The sequence below is a fragment of the Candoia aspera genome, chromosome 1 (genome assembly GCF_035149785.1).
Source record: "Candoia aspera isolate rCanAsp1 chromosome 1, rCanAsp1.hap2, whole genome shotgun sequence".
NCBI lineage: Eukaryota > Metazoa > Chordata > Lepidosauria > Squamata > Boidae > Candoia > Candoia aspera.
In genome coordinates, this window is record NC_086153.1 from 293,031,751 (window position 1) to 293,048,449 (window position 16,699).

Below are 16,699 nucleotides of genomic sequence, written 5' to 3' on the forward strand. Positions count from 1 at the left end.
TTGGGACCAACAACTTGGTTGTTAAGTGAAGTGGTTGCTAAGTGAAACCATGACTATGCTTATGATCTTACTTCAGCTTTCCTTTGCTTTACAAGGCTGCCAAAGTCATAAATGTGAGGATTGGTCATAAAGTCACTTTTTCATCACCGTCGTAACTGTGAACTGTCACTAAATGAGGCAGTTGCTAAATGAGGAGTACCTAGAGGACACTGATCAGTGCTTGGGTCCACCCATTTAGCATATCTTGACCTGATATATCACACAGACCCACCCAAGAACATGTCCTTGTCTCTTTTCCATCTGCACAGTACCTGCTGGGAACTGTGAGCCGTATATATGCGGCCTGGTCCAGCACCATTTTGGAATATTCCGTCTAATCAAGATCTGCATTCAGCAGTACTAGATTTGTATTAAGGGTCGACCATCTCCCATGTAGATGTGTCGAACAGCTTATAGGGAAGTACAGTATTAAGTTGTTCTGGTAGTACTTCATGATGAACTAGTAGTTTCTTCACATAGTTCAAAGGAAGCCTCTTGCTTTTATTGTTGTTTTGAAAAATTAATGCTATGTATACAATCCAGTTTACAAATGGCATCATGTTCTTATTGAATCTTATGAACACAGAGACCCATATATAAATATATGAATAAAAATCTTCAAAAGTATTCTTTAGAATTTACCAAGAAAGGCTATTATTTCTTAATGCCTGTTGACTATTTGGGCACATTGATTCTAATGTTCAGGCCTTAAGTTTTTACAAAAAAAAAAAAAAAGAAAGGAAGAAAAAGAAAAATGATAAGCTGTCAGAATAATTACTAAGAACATACAAGGATTATCCAAAGTAAACCGCAGATTGCAAAATAAGAATTGCATGTTAGCTAATTGTTAATTTAAGCAATTGCAACGGCTAATTAGTGTGGCACATATTGACTATTAGCATGATGCCCCAGCACCTGCTTTCCCCAATGAACCAATTTCTTCACTGCTCATGCAGGAGCCAAATGTGTAATTATTGGCGATCATTGGGGCAATTTTTTCAGTGATTCTTTTGTGTGATGTGAATAAAGCATAATGACATATTTTATTAGAGGGCAAATAGCTGTTTGTTAATGGAAATGATTTGAAACCCAAGAAACTCAGAGCTAGGAACATGTTTTCAGTATCAGCATGAATTCAAATGTATTCCCTTTTCACCGTATAAAAGGAACATAGAAATCAAATCTAAACTTAATATAATATATTTAATGGTATGTGCAAACACAGCACTGATTAGCTGCCTCCAATGTATTTCAGTCCTATGTCATTTTGGTGGTTTTGGAGGCTGCCAAATTTCCACTTTTCTGGTTTAAAAGTCCTTTCTCAAGAATTAGGTAGTAACAAAAAGAGATTGCATCCCACCTTTAAAGAAAACAGCTCTCCAAATCTTTTCTATGGCATAAAACAATACTTATAAAGCATACATCTTTAGCAAATAATGTTATATAAGGTAAGACAATTAACCCCGAAAACACGTGTTTGTAAGTGTATGTATAACAGTTCACAAATGTCATCTGCTAACTAGATTAATCCAAAGGCCACAAAAATAAGCAAACAAATTGCCAAATCTAGCAGAGTGAGGCATGGCCAGGAAATGGTTTTGGATGCAGATGATTCTGTTCTGCTCTGCATCTTCATCTGCTTTTATTGTTTCTAAATGATTTATCTTTCAATGGACATTACGAAAATGAAGCATTTCCAACATTGGCTGACCAATTTTGCATTTTCATCAAATAGAGAGGCAACCCTGTGGCATGCTATGGTATCTTCAAGGTCAGTTTCAGTGATAACCAGGAGCCAAGTTTCATAAACAGAAGACTCTGCTCAAGTAGGCAGACTGCATCTTTTTCATAAGCTGTGACATAGTATCGTATACAGTCTGTAAGAGTTTATGGATCCAGTGGCACAAAATTCAAATAAAACACTTAACTGAAGAGTGGTTGCATAAATGGCTGTACTTGGGTGTGTGTATTTTTGTGAATGTCTGCTGATGGATGTCAATAGAACCAAAAGAATGGTATTACTTACAGAGGTGTGAGTACTGAAAGTCAAAATAAGTGTTATAGGTACATGTTATGTTATAGCCAGCATCTACTTAAGCTACTGCAGCTGTTACAGCTAGAATGATTAGAAAGCACATAGGCTGACAGGAGTTGTGGACTGCTCTGATAATAACCTTTCACAAGTTATAATAACTTTGAACCATTTGATTGCTTGTACAGATTAAACAAAACCCAGCCCAACATTCTTTTAAGCTTATTGATTCAAAAAAGAACCTAGTATATTCTTAACTCTCTCTTGTTGAAGTCAGTGTAACTTTGTGGAAGGATTATACATTTGTTTTATGTTATTTCACAACAATCCTGTGTTCATTAAAAAAAATTGCCAGGAGACAATTTGGATGTTAAGCCACTCAATACAGTTCTTATTCTGAGCTGTGTTAAGAGGTCCAATACTTTCAAAGGACTGATTTTCTTATATGTTTTGTCTTATTTTTGATACTGAACTTCTTCCTGAGGAGGCCTTCTTTGCTCAGTGCTAATAAATCAAGTTAGAATTGGAAAATGCCAACAGAGACTTACTGGGGATGCCAGAAGGACAAAGAATCCAAAGAATTCTGTTGACAGACCTCATTAGATAACAGTAAGGACCCAGCTCATTGGTTTATCAAGCCTAGAAGAGTCTACTTTGACAGGCAACAACTCTCCACAATATCAGATAGATGTCCTTAACAACCTTATTAATTGAGATCTTCTAACTGAAGCTTTCAGAGTTTAAAATTAAGACCTACCCCAATGTACAAGGAATATTCCCTATTGTGAGCTAAGGGCACTGTGAGGTACAATCCTCCACTCATTTTCCATGACACACTTTTTATTTCTGTGGCCAGCTCACTTGTACATTCTGAATGGCTAAGTTATTGGTACAAGCCAGCCTTTCCTATCTTGTCACTTCAATACGTATTGAGACTATAATTGCTTGAAACCCTGCCAGCAACTCATTTGGGAGGCACCAGGTTGTAGAAGCTAATTCAAGCAATTAATGGCTCTATGTTCAAGGGATGAAGGCCACCAAATATTTTGCATCAGATATCTGTCCAGAATAATGTTGCTATTAAATCGTAATGCTGCAGCTGTTTCCACGTCATATAATAAACTCATAAGAAAAGGCTAAAACTTTGGATGGTTTTGAAGGTTGTACATGGAAAAGCTGATTCAAATTTCACATGGAAGTATTGCACAAAAAAGATAGATCAATATGTTGTTCTATTTCCACTTGTAGAAGACCTTGCCCAAGGGGCTTTTACAATCTGTCATAGAAATATGAGAGCTACTGTAGCACTTACCTATTTTTGCACTTGATGGACTCTTGTATAGAAACATTCATAGTTGTTTGTAAAATATCATTACATTGATACTTTGAATCCATCAAGCTATTGAAAAGTACTTGTTCCAACTATTAAAAAAAATTATTTACAAACATGAGGAAGAAACTCTGAATAGGCACTTTCTTTTCTCTCCAAGGGCCTATAGCTTCTCCAATGATGCAAGATACAGATATACATTCAGTATTCAAGTTCACTGTTTGACCCATTAAACTAGCATTGAAAAATAATTTGTGTGTTTTCCCAGTATGGCTGCATGTAGAATGGGGCTAATTTCCACAACTTTGAATAAATTTATCCAGTTCAGTGAACCTGTTGTTAAGCTTAGCAAAACTCAGTAGGTGGTTTTAAAGTCCTGTAATTAGCCCATTACATAAAATCTGTACTTTAGATTTTTGCACATTGGTTAATAAGTATAACATGCTTCATATATATAAATAACATTACATTAAATGATGCTACATAAAGGAATTAAAGACCAAAGTAGTTAAATAAAATACTTGAAAGAGACCTTAAATTAGCATGTTTAATTCCAACCCATTGAACAGGAAAAGACCTGCAGCCTTACTGTAACATTTCCATATGACAATAATTGCCAGAGAAATACAAATTTGGCCTTCATTTTTTCAATGCGGTGGCCATATTCGTCTCATTTATATATCTAAATTTTGCAATTAATGCAAAATATTCCTGAAGTTCTGATAACTGCAGTATATCACGTTATGAGTTCCCTCTACCTCTTCGCCTAAATATTTTCTCTGTTATTTATGCATATCTAACACTTGTTCCAACAGTGAAATCTTCAGCATTCTTACTTAAAAGTCAGTTTCACTTAATTCAGATAGATTTATTCTCCAGTAAGTATCCCTAGGATTCTAGTCATTTACCTCCATTATCCTTTAAAAACAAAAAGAAAGGTGGCTTTAATTGTGTTTATGGTACAAGGCAGATATTTTACAAATCAGACATTATCATGTAGAAATTCATAACAGTGTATTAGAAAAATGGTGACCTCAAAGTTTTCATGATAATAAACACAGGGTGAATTGTATTGTCATAACAGCAATAAGATTTTCGCCTTATTTCCTTTCCTGGATGTCTATGATCATAGCGAATAACCATTGCCCTCTATTTTAGTTTGGTCAGATCTTACTGCAACAACTGTGTCCAGTCAGAGAATTTACAAGAGGTTCAGAGAAGAGCATGGAAGATGATTAAAGGATAAAAAACTAATCCCTATGAAGAGAGTTTGAAGGAACTGGGTATACTGCACTGGGTGCCAGTCTGCTTCCGGGTCCAATTCAAGGTGTTGGTTATCACCTTTAAAGCCCTACATGGCATGGGGCCAGGCTACCTGAGGGACCGTCTCATCCCCATCACATTGTCCCGTCCCACCCGATCATCCAGAGAGGGCATGCTGCGGACCCCGTCAGGGAGAGAATTCCATCTAGTGGGGTCCAGGAGGTGGGCCTTCTCTGCAGTGGTGCCCGTCCTTTGGAATATCTTGCCCCCAGAGGTGAGGTGGGCACCTTCCCTCCCAGACTTCTGGAAGAATTTAAAAACCTGGTTCTGCCACCGTGCTTGGGATGGGAAGGGCAACAGCTCTTCCTGGGGGTGGTTGGCGCCATAACGCCCTCCCCATTGAATGAGAGCTTTTCGCCACAAGGATCTTATATTTATCTATTTATAATGGTAGTCTGTATTGTAATCTATGTTTTATGGTTTTAATTTGTTTATTGTGTTGTAAACCGCCCAGAGTCCCACTTTGGGGGAGTTGGGCGGTGACAGAAATTTGAAATATAAATAAATAAATAAATAAAATACTTAGCTTTGAGAAAAGGTGGCTGAGGGAGCATACAACAGCATTCTTCAAATACCTGGAAAGATGCCACAGATAAGAAGCTTAAGATGTATTTCTCTCATTCCAGAGTACAGGGCAAGTTATGATGGATTGAATTTATAGGAAGGCATATTCCAACTGAGTATTAGAAGAAACTTCCAAACAATACAAGAATTCGACAGTAGAGCCAGGGTGGCGGTGGGCTTCACTGAAATGTGCGCAATCAAACAGTAGGCAACTTTAATTTGGATTTCTAATTTGGACTCAATGGCCTTCTCAACACTGTAAGCTTCTTACAGTGGTAAAAAGTTGAACCTTGCTGAGCAGATTTAGGGAGTGCCTGGGGGGTGGGGTGGTAGGAATGGGAGAAACTGCTATTCTGTTCTTTCAGCAGCATAATTTTACTAATGAAACAATTGGATTTCACTAAATAGAATTTTAAAGTCCATGTAAAGTTACAATATGCAACTTTAACAAACAGCTGTGTTTTCCAGGTTCTAAGAAAAAGAAGTGCACACATGCAAATATGCAAAATGGCTTTATCCTCCTTTTGTGTAATGTGTAAAAGGTCTCCCTGGACGTTAGATTATCTAGGCTGACCAGACGTTCCATTTTGAACGCGACAGTCCCGTTTTTTTAACATTTCCCGACCGTCCCGTCATTTTAATATAAATGTCCATTTTGTCCCGTTTTCCGAAAAACCATTAAAGCAGCAACAGGTTTGCAATCCAGAGAAGCTGATTCACACACGGAAATTTGACTTTGGGGAAGGGAAAAAAAAACCACATATACACACACACACACACACCCCCAACTTTCCAGGGCCCTGGGAGTGTCCCGAACGGAAGAGAGTGAGAGCAGAGCACGCGCTTCAGGTGCTTCAGGTGGCTGAAAATAAACTTTGAAAAAAGGAAGGGAAAGGAAAGCAGAAACCGGGAGGCTCGCGCGAATTTGGGGGCCCGCGGAGCGTGCAGAATTCCCTGGCATTTCAAGGGGGGCATCCGGACACGTCTGGAGCGGGCACAGGGTGCATTTTGCATGAGGGGGAAAAAGCAAAGTAGGAAGCCTGGAGATGGAGGGGTTGCACGGCCGGTTCGGACTCACCTGCAGGCTGGGGATCCAGCAGCCCACAGCGAGGCGCGTGCAAGGCCCCCGACGGCCCGGGCGACCACCATGCCCCGCAGAAAGTGCTCCTAACCAGCCATTAAACAAATACAGGGCCAGCGGTCCGAAGGCAGATAGTGGCTGGGCTGAAGTCAAACTGCGGGCTGGATTCTGGGAATGGACTACAGGGAAGGTGGCGAAGTGAGCTGGGTCAACCTACCCCCCCACCCCCGGTTGGATCCGTGTGTGCTGTATGCGAGTGTGTGCTGTGCAAAGGGATGAGAGGAAGAGGCCGGATCCAGGCCCGGCCCGGGAGGAAGGAAATGTGACTCAAAGGTGTGGACTCTTTTTTTTCCTATTGTCAGTAACATTATTGAAATGGTAATCATTTCATTGGAACGGAGTACCGTAAGTATACCCGCAAGACTTGTTGCATTCACTGCAGGAGGTGTACAGGGAGTCCTCGCTTAACGACCATGATTGTGACCAGGATTTTGGTTGCTAAGTGAAGTGGTCATTAAGTGAATCCAACCCGATTTATGGCCTTTTGTTGCGGTCATTAAGTGAATCACCATGCCTGTTGAGTGGTCCGCATGGTCGTTAAGCAAATCACGTCATTCCCATTGATTTTGCTTGTCAGAAGCCAGCCAGGAAGGTCAGCAATCGCATGACCACATGACGCTGCAATGATCATAAATGCGAACCAGTCGCCAAGCACCCAAATTGTGATCATGTGACTGGGGGGAATGCTGCAACAGTCTTAAGTTTGAGTACCTGTTGTAAGTTAGTTTCTTCAGCACTGTCGTAAGTCTGAACCATCACTAAACAAGTGGTTGTTAAGCGAGGACTACCTATACGTTGTGGTTCAGGTTTTGTTCCCTTTGTGTGTGTGTGTGTGTGTGTGTGTGTGTGTGTATTACACAAGCAGGACTGTCACTCATCAGCCTGCTATTCTCCTCTAGCCTTACAGTTTCTTCCTCTGTCGTCCAGCAAGGGTAGGGAGGCTTCTGCACGAACTCAGCAAGTCTAGCTGATCTTAGCTGAGCTCAAAATGCAGGATCAGGCCCAATTAGTATTTGGATGGGAGGCCACAAGGAGATCCTAGGGCTGCAAGCTCAGCAGGGAAGTTAAAAAAAACAAAAACTATAGAGGAAGGCAAAGCAATCCACTACTGCATTATTGCCCAGAAAATTACGTAGATGGATTTATAAAGTTTTTATTTTAAAATTATTTATTTATTTATCAGGCTTTCTCAACACCCATCTCCCTCCCAAGGAGGGACTCTGGGCGGTTTACAATAAAATATTTATTATTATTATTATTATTATTTATTTATTTATTTAATAAATAAATAAATAAATTTAGCCACTGCCCCTCTCCTCCCGAAGTGGGGACTCTGGGCAGTTTACAACAAAGATAAAAATATTTAAAACTTTTTTTATCATCTTACTTTTTCATGAATACGGAATATTACATAAGTTTAACCCCATCCTGTTTTGCCATCTCAATGTCCCATTTTTGTCTCAAGGAAATATGGTCAGCCTATTTAGATCACAAACATTGCACATTGTTAATTGATTAATGTTTCTTATAATCTCAGATATTCATGTTTATGGCTTTTAGTCGAACTGTGGGTTATTGTTTTTCATGTTTGTTATCTGGTGCTGTTTCCCTCAACTTCTCCCCATTGCTAATCTCTGCTTCCTTTAATTTCTGGAAATGAGGTTATGCTGGTTAAAGATGGTTAAATGCGAAACATGTTTTGAACAATGATATCAACGCTTAAAATAATTTTAGGGTTCTCTATTTTTAGTATTAGCTAGATGGTTGGTTGGTTAGTTATTCTTCTCATTTCTATAGTGCCAGAATCAAAAGACTCCTGGCAGTTTACAGGAATAACAGCATAAATCACTACCAGTAAAACGCAGTGAAACTACAGGGAAAGATAAAATCAACTGTGATTATTATTACAATCATCAAGGAGCACCAACCAGCTTAAGATTGAATGTGCTCTGAAATGAAGCCAGATTTGCTACTGATCAGATCTTTGGGGGAGGCTGTTCCATAGGGTGGGGGCCTCTTGCAGGCTGGGAACCCACAACATCCAGGATAAGTGGACTAGGTGAGTTGGTTCTATCTGGAGATGGCAAGTACTTAGAAGCCAAGCTATTTAGGGCTTTAAAAATCAAAAGCAACATTTGGAATTGTACCTGGGAGCTTACTAACAACCAATGCAGCATCTGGAATATAGGTATTGCTTGGCCGTAATAGCTTTTATTCATCAGCATGCATTTTGTACCACTTGCAGCTTCTAAGTATGAATGAGTAACTTTATTGATTAGTCAAACGACCATATCGCTTCTCGGCCTTTTGGCTAAGATCAAGTGTAGTATCAGCTTCCAAGTAATGTTTATTCTCTGAGCCTGAGAATAAAAATGGATGTTTCCAAAATATTGTAGAATAAGAACAGATGGACATTTTTGTGCTATCATATAAGCCATTAGCATTCTATCTATCTATCTATCTATCTATCTATCTATCTATCTATCTATCTATCTATCTATCTATCTATCTATCTATTGTTTGATTGTTTTAACTATTTATATACTGTAGCTGTTCATCTTGCTTCTGGAACTCTAGGCAGCCAGCAATGGATTAAATGATTGATTGACCGATTATATGCCATTAAGTCGGTGTCAGTTCTTAGTGGCCATGCAGATAGATTTTCTCCAGGACATCCTGGTTCTTTAGATCTTCTAAATGGTGCACCCATCACCACTGTAATCAAGTCCATCCACCTTGTTACTGGTCATCTTCCTTTTCTCTTGCCTTCCACCTTTCTGGACATTAATATATTTCTCAAAAAGTTACGGCTTCACATGACGTGTTCAAAATATGATAATTTGAACCTGGTCATTTACACCTTGAGTGAGAACTCTGAAGTGATTTGTTCTATGATCCATTTGTTTTCTTGACTACCTATGATATTTTCAGGAGTCTTCTCCAACATATCAAAAGCATCAATATTGTTTCTATCCCGCTTTTTCAAAGTCTATCTTTCACTTTTTTAGAGAGTCATGATTCTAACACATCTCAACATCTGAATATCTTTCCCAAGGTCTTCATTGCTATTCTGTCAAGTACTAGTCTGCAATGTACTGTATTTCTTGATAGATGGTTTCTTTACTATTGACAGTTGATCCTAAAAAGCAGAAGCTCTCCACCACTTCAGCATCTTCATTGTCAATTCTAAGGCTGATTGCTGTACCTGTGGTCATTAGTTAGTTTCCCTTATACTAGCCCCATTTTTTTCACTGTGTCTCCTTGACTTTCATTACCAGAACTTGTATTTTCAGCTATCAGAGTAGTGTCATCAGCATAACACAGATTATTGATGTTTCTTCCTCCAATTTTAAAATCAGACTTATCTTTTTGCATCCAGCTTCCTTCAATATATATCCTACATAGAGGTTCAATAAATAAGGAGAGAATATACACCTTTGTCTCACACCTTTGCCAACCTAGAGCCAGTCTGTTTTGCCATATTCTCTCCATATTGTGTCTTCCTGATCTGTGTATAGGTTTTGCATGAAGACAATGAAGTGTTCTGGGATTCCCATTTTATTAAGCACATTCCACAGCCTGACATGGTTAACACAACTGAAGGCCTTTCGGTAATCAAGAAACACACATTGACTTCTTCTTAATATTCTTTGGCTTTCCAATTATGCAGTGCGCTTTAGGAATAATGTTTTTTGTTTCTTGGCCTTTACTAAAGCCAGCTTGAACATCTGGCATCTCTTTCCATGCAGGGCTTTAATCTGATAAACCTAAGCATTATTTTGCTAACATGTGAAATTAAGGATGTTGTACAATAGTTTGCACATTCTGTTAAGTCTCCTTTCTTTGGTTCTGATATTGACCTTTTCCAACCTGTTGGCCACTGAGTCTTTCTACTGATTTCCTGGCATAATTTGGTTAGAACCTTTACTTATTCTTCTTCTGTTGCTTGATATACTTCTTTAGAGATTCCATCAATTCCTGTAGCCTTCTGATTTGGTAATGACCAAAGTGCTGATCTAACGTCATCTTCTGCTACTAGAGGTTCTTTTACATAGGGCCTATCTTACAATATCTTACAATAGATTAAAAGCATAAAAATAAAATCCAACAATTTAGAAAAATAAGGACTATGCTGTTAATACAGGTAGTCCTTGCTTAACAAACCTAATTGGGACCAGCAACTCTGCTAAGTGAAGCAGTCGCTAAGTGGGAAATCATGTGACCACAGCTGTGCTTTCTGGCTGGAAAGAGACAAGACTACTCAGTTTTCACACCTACAGCTCTGTTTGCCACCTAACCACTCCTATGCCATTTGGAATGCTCGAGTGCCTGCTTATTGTCTTGTACACATCAAGTAAGCTGTTTGTTCTTCTACACATCGAAAGCAATGCAATTGTGCCAGCAGTTCAGGGCTGGGAGCCACAGGTGTATACACAAACAGCTTACAGTACTCTCTTGAAATCTCTCCTCTCCAAGATCTTTGCTCTGCGAGGGGGCAGGGGGAGAAAAAAAGCAAGAGATTTCAGTAGGCAATCTCTCCTTTGCCTGACCCTTTCCTGCTGCTGGCACAATCACATTGCTTTCGATGTGTAGAAGAGCAAACAGTTTACTCTCTTGAAATCCCTTCCTCTCCAATCTCTCTGCTCTGCAAGGGGGAGAAAGGGGGAGAAAAAACCACAGGTCAGGCACAGGGCAATGTGTACTGACTAACACCAATCACGTGACTGAGGGACACTGCAAAGGTTCTAAATGGTCGTAAATTGGCCGTAAACTTATTTTTTCAGCAGTGTCATAATTTTGAACAGTTGATGAATGAGTGGTTGGTAAGTGAGGACTACCTATACAATGCAACTGATATCCTCAAAAAACTTCCAGCCTACAACCAGACAATGAGGCTCACCTAACATTCTGGCCCAATACTTGAGGATTCTTAAAACTTTTTGTAATACCAAATTGATTGGGGCCATCCAAATCTTGGGGGAGATGGTGTTCCATAAGGCAGGCACTGCAGCAAAGAAGGCATATCTCCTGGGTCCCACTAGATGATACTGCTTCGAAGAAAGGGACCCAGAGGATGCCCAACTTGTCAGTTCTACAGAGACAAGAAGAAAATATTGGAGACAGGCAGTCCTGCAAATAACCTGGCCCTGTGCCATGCAGGACTTTATGGATAACAGTCAGCACCTTAAATTAGACCCAGAACTCCAAGGCATAGAAAATGAAGTCTCTTGGTACAATTAACTAGGGGAACTCCAATACCAGCCCAGGGAAAAGGTTCACAGCTCAAGAAGGGAACTAGGCAGCAGTGTGAGCAGTAAATGAGCAGGATCCCCATCATGTCCTATAGCCCAACCAAACACAAAGACTTTTACAACCCATCAGGTCCATAGCAGAGTTCATGGTCATAGGTAAGCTGATGAGTCTGCAGTAATTGGAACTTCCAAAAACAGGGCAGAAAAAGTCTTTATATCACCCTGCCAAAATCTGGTGCTCTCTATTGTGTTGGACTTAGAATTCCCAAGAATTTGGCCACACTGGCTGAGAATGGTAAGAATTAGACAAAGACATCTGACAGACAAGACTGGGGAAGTTTACTATATGTAAACATTTATATAAGAAATTCTGCTGCTCATAGAATATTTTTAAGCCATTATTGGAACCTAAAAGGAAAAAATATCCATGACTGAATTTTTAAATTTTATTTTATTTAGCATATTTATATAGCTGCCCATCTCATGAAAATGTGACTCTGGGCGGCATACAGACATAACGACAGTTAAAACTATATAACAATCTAAAAACAATTAGATAAAAATAAAATAAAAAACATAAAACCCAAGACTGCAGAAGAACAACTGTCATTTGACCTCATACAACCACCTTGCAGGCTCCCCATGGATCCCCAAGGTTGATGGAAAAATAATGTTTTACGGGCCTTCCAGAGGCTAACAAAGATGGGGCTAACCTCACCTCAGGGGGAATGATGTTCTGGAGGCAGGGGCCACAGCAGAAAAGGCACATTGCCTGGGTCCCACCAGATGGCACTCCTTTGGAAATGAGTCTGCAGCATACCCATCCTGCTGGAACTGGTGGGATGGGTAGATGTGATCGGGAAGAGGCGATCCCTCAAATAACCTGGCCCCATGCCATGTAGGACTTTAAAGGTCAAAAACAGCACCTTGAATTGAACTGGAAGCAAACTGGCAGCCAATGCAGCTCAAAGAACAAAGGTGTAATGTGTGCCCTCCTAAGGGCACACTTACTATCTGCGCAGCCACACTCTGCACCAGCTGAAGCTTCCAGATGCTCTTCAAGGGCAGCCCCATGTAGACCACATTACAGTAATCCATTCTGGAGGTGACTAGAGCATGATTGACTGAGAGTAGAGCCTCATGGTCCAGGGGGGCACAACTGGTACACAACACAAAGGGGCACAACTGGTACACAACACAAAGCTGTGTGAAGGCCCTCCTAGGCATGACTGCTACCTGCTCCTCAAGCAGGATTTCTCAATCTAGAAGGACCCCCATATTGTGCACTGGGTCTGCCTGGGGCAGTGCCACCCCATCCAGTACCAAAGAGGGTAAATTCCCAGAACCAGAAGGCCCCAAAACCCATAGCCATTCAGTCTTGCCAGGGTTCAGATGAAGACTGTTGCTCCTCATCCAGACCCCTACAGCCTCCAGGCACCAAGACAAGATATCAACCGCATCACTAAATTCACCAGAGGCATTGATATACATCTGAGTATCATCAGCATACCGATGATACCTCGCCCCATGGCAACGAATGATCTCACCCAGCAGCTTCATGTAGAAAATAAGAGTGGAGAGAGAACTGAGCCCTGAGGAACCCCACATAACAAGGGTTGAGGGTGGGACCTCTCACTCCCGATCAACACTGACAGGTACCAGCCCATCAAAAAGGGCAGCACAATACTATGCCAGCACAAACCAGCACAATATTGTGCCACCCACTCCCAACCCACGGACCTGATCCAGAAGAATACCATGGTCGATGGTATTGAAGGCCACCAAGAGGTCAAGAAGAGCAAGGACAGATGCACTACCTCTTTCCTGCTTCCACCAAAGATCATCTAAAAGCGCAACCAATGCTATCTCCATCCATGCCCAGGCCTGAATTCTGACTGAAAGGGGTCCAGATAATGTGCTTCATCCAGGACCCACTGAAGCTGCTGCACAACCACCTTCTCCACAACCTTCCCTAAAAAAGGAAGATTTGACACTGGACAAAAAATTGTCCAGGATAGTGGGATCCAGCAATGGCTTCCAGAGAAGGGGGTGAACCAACACCTCCTTAAGGGGTGGTGGAATGACTTCCTGTCTCAAGAAAGAATTAACCACCTCTAGGATCTAATGACACAACACCCCCTGGGCAGCCTTAACTAGCCAGAGGAGCATGGATCTAAGGAGCAGGTGGCTGAGCTCATAGTTATAAGGACCCTGTCCACTTCCTCAGGCCAAACAAGATCAAACTATTCCCAGGTAACTGGGCAAGATTGTACCCAGTCATCTTCCCTGGACCAACTTGGAACAAATATGAGTGATTTTGTCCAACAAATGCTCTGCAAATTCCTTCACATGGCCTTGCAGGCAAACCTCCGAGTCCCCCTTCCCCACAAGGGCTGATGTCACCTTAAAGAAGGCCTCCAGTTGGCTATCTGTGGATACAATAAGGGCAGAAAAGTATTGGCACTTCACCACCCTTACCACCACAAGGTAGATGTCAGAACCAGCTCAAGAACGACGAAGAATCAGTTCTTTATTTGCTCACACCATATAGACAGAATCTTGCCAGACTAAAGCTACTCTACCTAACCTAAGGGGAAATAACCTGGGAGAGCTCTAGGGCAGGGCTATTCTGAACCTCTTTGTTTTCCCACCATTGCTTCCCAGACTATGCCTCCTCTTATCTCTTCCACCTCCTTGGAACTTCTCCCTCCTCCCTGAGAACCAACGGCACTGCCAAAATCCACCACAGTAGGCCTTAATAGTAGCTCTCACCTGTGTTCAGTCGAGTTCATCCCTCGTTACCCTCCAGTAGTGATCTAGAAGTCTCTTTTCCCATTTCATCTTCCTCAGCTCTTCTGTAAACGATGGAGTGCAACAGGTTCCATGAGACAGGAGAGGTTGCATGGGCGCAATGTGGTCCAAGGCCTCAGCCGCCCTCGACAGCCAAGACTTCAGTCAGACCATGCAGCAGACTGTCAGGAATAACCCCCAGCTTCCTCTGGAACCCATCAGGGTCCATCAATTGCTGGGGGTGGACTGATCGAATAGGGTTCTGCCTCCCTGCAGAAGTGGGTAGCACCAGAGAATCTCATTGTTACCAGGGCATGATCTGACTATGACAGGGCAGACATCAAGCAATCCCCCAATTCCAGATCACACTGCTACTGCTTCAACCAGAAAACCAGATCAGGAATGTAACCATTGTCCAGTGTCGGATCCTGGATGATCTGGAATAGATCATGGTGGCTATGAACGCCTTAGCCACCTCGGACCCCACCCCCAGGGAAGATAATTTCTCTTTCGGCTCCAGGAAAAAATATTTTCTTGCTTTTTCATCTGTGAAACTGTCTTTTGCACCAGAGACAATGTAAACCAGAGAAGATGTAAATTCTAAAGGGTCAGGAGTGAAATATTCTAGAGGTGACGGACTCGTCCCTGGGGGAGCTGGGGGTGTTGGCGACTGACAGGAAGCTCTGGCGTGGGCTGGTCCATGAAGTCACGAAGAGTCGGAAGCGACTAAACGAATAACAACAGGAGTGAAAACTTCCCAAAGTTTTGTTGTTTTGTTTTTAAACTAATATTATTAATGGAATTTCCAGGATGTGGTCCAGTGATGAAATCAGCAAAGTATACTATTCTTTATATGATGTTAAAAATGAAAGTGGGCTTTTGGGTTCTCTCATTATGTCACGTTAAACTTTCAGAAAACTAAAGGAAAAAGGATCAAATCCTTGTTAGATCATAGATTAGAGAAAACAACAATTGCCCACTAAACATGCTAAATTAGTTATAAATCCTGGCAAGCCAGGTTTAAATTCTAGAACAGGTTTGGGCAGACAACGTTTGATTGTATTTGCATGTTGCATGGAGCAAGCCCCCCCCCCCCCCTTCATCTGTATTCTTCCTTCCAGGCATACAAGAAATTTTCAGTAGGAGGACACAGGGTCACCCAAGCCAGCCTCTGAGTAAAATGAAAATAGTCCAACATCTAAACATTTAACCACAAAGAGGAAATCTTTCGTCCCACCCACCCTGCTTTCTGTGGCAAACGTTGCTCAAGCCACTATTATTCATATTCCTCCAAGTAATTTGTAGCCTCCATACAAAATCTCATTTCCACGAAGAAATGGCTATTTCTACACATTTGTTCATCACCTCCCCCTCCCCCCTGAAATGCTGGCTAATTGCTGCAATGGCCATTATAAAGCATAATTTTCGCTTAGTAGAAGAAAAGGGAAGGGAATGAAGAGAACATTTTCTGGTTTTGTTCCATGGCAGAGTCTCTATTCAGGCCTGCCTGAATGCACAGCGTTTCACTGCAACATTTATTATGCTGAGAGGTCAAGTATTACACAGCATCTTGTATGACGCTTTGCATGCTAAGCATTTCACTTCACAAATTGACCCTTCGGTGTACTTACCACATAATGCCTTAAAAACCCTGCTAAAACGCAGGACAATTAGCAATACTTTGCCTCTCACTGAACAATGGGGACACCAATGTAGGTGATTGCATTTACAGTGCTTGCTTTCTTCCCCCAAACATTTTTGACACATTAAGGTACTCTGGAATTGTGCAATACCAGTCGCCTTGCTGCCTTGAATGGCTTTTTCCAGCACGCTGAAGACGAAAAGAAAATCGCAGGTTGCAGTTTGAGATAAAATGGACAAGAATTTCAGGCACAGACCCCTGAAGCACCAATTAAGGGGATATTATATCATAAAAAGCTGTAATATCCATTCTCAGCTTCACACAGCAGCTGATACCAAATAGGGTGTGATTTCAAAAAAGGGGACGTGCAGCTTGAACTCTTGAGACTGCTATATTTAATTAGAAGTTCACAGAGAAAGGCAGAAAGGAGAATGCCTTCTTTAGAAGCATGTGACCTGGATGGCCTATCTAACTCCAGGGAAGAAAGGCCACCATGGCCTTGGGTTCTTAGTTCTTCCACTGGTTCTTAGCAGTTGGCTTCTGGCAAGAGAGATGCTATGGCTGAATCCGACTGGGAAGTTGGGCC

General features: G+C 41.3%; 1 pseudogene; it reads left to right on the plus strand.

Moving 5' to 3' along the window:
• Window positions 1–8,720: 8,720 nt before the first annotated feature.
• LOC134488740 (U2 spliceosomal RNA) lies at window positions 8,721–8,868 on the plus strand (annotated as a pseudogene).
• The last annotated feature ends 7,831 nt before the right edge of the window (window positions 8,869–16,699 follow it).